The 4266-nt window shown below is 37.5% G+C and overlaps 1 pseudogene; it reads left to right on the forward strand.

The window, feature by feature from the left end:
* Positions 1-386: 386 nt before the first annotated feature.
* LOC103085497 (hsc70-interacting protein pseudogene) lies at positions 387-1682 on the forward strand (annotated as a pseudogene).
* Positions 1683-4266: the final 2584 nt, after the last annotated feature.

Here is a 4266-nt window from a genome sequence, read left to right on the forward strand (position 1 = left end):
TACCTGCTCTGATGCAGGAAAACGTCTAGAAGGTGAAGGATTCAAGTGGTACGTAAAGTTGGACAGGAAGTTGAGAGATGTCAAAAGATAAGTGGTCTTCTATAAAAATATATATAAGTGGAGGTTCTAATTGTTACTTCCTTTGAACATTTACTGAATAACTACTGTAATGCATAGCTGCCATGAAGAAAACAAAGTTTAATAAGGAAGTAAAACTACAGATCAAAGCAGAAGCTTCTAGACTAGACTTTTCCAGGTCTGGTTTTGGATCTTTTAAAACTAATTTTACAGAATTAGTTCAGTATGATATCACTTATATGTGGAATCTAAAAAAGAAAACAAACTGCCCTTTACGTGGTCACACTGAGCTAGCACCTGGGCCTGGGATGGGGCCGCAGCCTCCCTGCACTCACCGCCTCCTGCTGCCTCCTGCTGCTTCCGTGGTCACCAGCAAAGTGAGCAAGCTTCGAGCCTTCGTGAAAATGTGCAAGCAGGACACAAGTGTTCTGCACACCGAGGAAATGCACTTCCTGAGGGAGTAGGTGGAGAGCATGGGGGGTAAAATACCACCTGCTACTCATAAAACTAAATTGGAAGAAAATACCAAGGAAGAAAAAACAGATAGTAAGAAGGTGGAGGAAAACAAAGACAGACGAACCATCACATGAGGAAAGTGATCTAGAAATTGACAATGAAGGTGTGCTTGAACCAGGCACTGATGCCCCTCAAGAAATGGGAGATGAAAATGTAGAGATAACTGAGGCGATGATGGATCAGGCAAATAATAAAAACGTGGCTGCCATTGATGCCATAAATATTGGTGAACTACAGAAAGCCATTGACTTGTTCACAGATGCCATCAAGTTAAATCCTCGTTTGGCCATTCTGTATGCCAAGAGAGCAAGTGTCTTCATCAAATTACAGAAGCCAAATGCTGCCATCCGAGACTGTGACAGAGCTATTGAAATAAATCCTAATTCTGCTTAGCCATACAAGTGGCGAGGGAAAGCACACAGACTTTTGGGCCATTGGGAAGAAGCTGCCCATGATCTTGCCCTTGCCTGTAAACTGGATTATGATGAAGATGCTAGTGCAATGCTGAAAGAAGTTCAACCAAGGGCTCAGAAAATTGCTGAACATCGGAGAAAGTATGAGCGAAAACGTGAAGAGCAAGAGATCAAAGAAAAAATAGAAAGGCTCAAGAATGCTCGGGAAGAACATGAGAGAGCCCAGAGGGAGGAAGAAGCCAGACAACAGTCAGGAGCTCAGTATGGCTCTTTTCCAGGCGGCTTCCCTGGCAGAATGCCTGGTAATTTTCCTGGAGGAATGCCTAGAATGGGAGGGGGCATGCCTGGAATGGCAGGGATGCCTGGGCTCAATGAAATTCTTAGCGATCCAGAGGTACTTGTATGGCTACACAGGAACCATAAGTTACGGTGGCCTTCCAGGATGTGGCTCAGAACCCCGGGAAATATGTCAATATGCCTGGAATGGCGGGAATGCCTGGGCTCAATGAAATTCTTAGTGATCCAGAGGTTCTTGCAGGCATGCAGGATCCAGAAGTTATGGTGGCCTTCCAGGATGTGGCTCAGAACCTGGCAAATATGTCAAAATATCAGAGCAATCCAAAAGTTATGAATCTCATCAGTAAATTGTCGGCCAAATTTGGAAGTCAAGCATAATGCCCTTCTGACAAATAAAGCCCCTGCTGAAGGAAAAGCAACTTAGATCACCTCATGGATGTCATAATAACACAAACCAGTGTACATCTGACCTTCTCATGAAGAAAGCTGGGGTGCTTTGAAGATAATCTCTACCCCTCTGCCCCAAATGCAACTGAAACATTTTACAGTGGTTTGCCATTAGGGTATTCATTCAGATAATGTTTTCTTACTAGAAATTACAAAATTTAAACAATTTTTAAACCTTAAAAATATTTAAAACAAATTAAAAGGGTGTGTTAATCCCTACATTTTTCTTTACTAATCATTTTGGTTTTTTCCTTTGAATTAATTAAGCAAGGAAGATACTTCAGTATGGAAGATTTATTGTTCAAGTTTGAGTGAAATAAAGATTTATTAGTGGGAGGCAAATGTAACATTTAAATAGATAAAGTTTGAGCTGGATATACGGTTACTGAAGCATTTTGATTTATCTTTTTAATTGCTTTATTATTATTATTTTTAATGATTTGCTTCCATGAAACTATTGGGACCACCAGTATTGCAGTAGGACCTGGGTAGGGACTGGAAGTACTTGGCAGGGCAGCAGTAATCTTACTGCATTTTATATAATGTGTACCCTTGTGCAGATGCATTTAAATCTTACACTGTGGTGAAGGGATGATTTTTACACTGCTGCAGTAAAATCAGATTACTTAGCTCTGTTCTTATCTGATATCTAAAATAAATGTTTCATATTATCACATATGGGAAATAAGGGAATACTTTTCTTTTTGTATTTCTATGTTTAAAATGTTCTTTTCAGATCAGAAGATGCCCAACTCTTTGTCTGCTTTCTATTTGTTTTCACATTTTTTTCCTCTTACTCTTATTGGGCTAAAGATGATGCTTTTTCACTAGCATCATCACTGCTATCATCATTCACAGAATAATTATGCAAGCATATTTAATGCTGGGTTTAATTTAATATGTAATACAAATAGTGGCTACGTAGGGTAATACCCATAATAGCTGTAGTTTCTTACTTGGCCAAGAGATTTCATATTTAAGTGTTAGATTTCCTCTTTGGTGAAATCTTAACATACCAAAAGATGTTGGAAGAAGGGATTCCCTTTGGTGTTTGGTCTCCTACCTAGGAAATACCTATTGCAGTTAGAGTTTATCTTGTAGTATTAATTTTTGGAGAAGTTTGAATTAATTGACACACAAAGAGGGGAACCTAAATTCCTAATCCAGCATGAACTAAAAAAGTTGATGAGATTCATGGTGTTTGTTCATTGTGGAGTTGTCAGCATTGTGAAAGATGCATTGTTCTATTCAGCTCTTAAATACTGCAGCCATGTCCCCACCTCTCCTTATTCCTTCCCTCTCCTCCAAGGACAAAGAAAATGATAAATTTTCTGTTGTACATACAATTCTTATATTAAATGAGGCTAAGTCCAGGCACTGTACCAGGAATTGCTAGGTTTCTACTTATTATCTTTCAATGTAAAGTGCTAGTTTTAAAGCAATTTCAAGAGATGGGAGCCTCTGTACTTTGCTTATTTGAAGAATCAATGGTAGGAGCAGTGAAGTAAATTCCATGGAATACATTTCTGAAATCATAAGTAAGCTGATTCAAGTTTTTAAGCTTTTTTGTACACAAGCAAATAGAAATGCATCTGTTAAGTGAGAAAAAGCTGTATGCTGATTGAGTATGCTTTTTAAACCCTTTAAAAATACTCAGCATTAAAACTTGAGTTTGAGCTTGCTGGTGTTCTTTTTGTTAATATGTGTTCTCCTCAAAATTTCCGGTGTGTGCTGTAATTCAGGACCAGCTGCTTCTGGATTTTTCATTTGATTTACACATTACCTAAGTACCTTCTAACATTGCACATATTACCATAAACAGATAAAAGTAAAATTGGTCTGAAAATGTATACTGTGCTTTTTAGACTTTTAAGTTAATACAAAGTATGTCTTCAAACAAAAAAAGAAAGAAAACAAACTAATGAATATAACAAAAAAGAATCAGACTCACAGATATAGAGAAAAATTAGTGGTTACCAGTGGGGAAAAGGATGGGAGGGGGGGCAAGACAGGGGTAGGGGATTAAGAGATACAAAATACTACATATAAAATAAATAAGCTACAAGGATCTATTGTACAATATAGGACTATAACCAATATTTTATAATAACTATAAATGAAGTACAACCTTTAAAAATTGTGAATCACTATGTAGTACATGTGAAACTTACATAATATTGTACATCAACTATACCTCAATTAAAAAAACAAATTTCTGGGGCTTCCCTGGCAGTCCAGTGGTTAACACTCCATGCTTCCACTGCAGGGGGCATGGGTTTGATCTCTGGTTGGGAACTGAGATCCCACATGCCTCATTGTTTGGCCAAAAAAAAAAAAAACAAATTTTGCAAAATTAGTTCGGCGCAACATACATTTATTGAACATAAAGTAAAATTATGTTTGTTATTTTTGCATGATAGGGAATCTACTCTGTGTTATGTTGTGTCTTTCTTTTATCATTCTTGATTGTGTACACGAGTATATGCAGATTTTTTTTTTTTTTTTTTTTTTTTCG

This window comes from Lipotes vexillifer, unplaced genomic scaffold (assembly GCF_000442215.2).
Source record: "Lipotes vexillifer unplaced genomic scaffold, Lipotes_vexillifer_v1.1 scaffold1350, whole genome shotgun sequence".
Taxonomy (NCBI): Eukaryota; Metazoa; Chordata; class Mammalia; order Artiodactyla; family Lipotidae; genus Lipotes; species Lipotes vexillifer.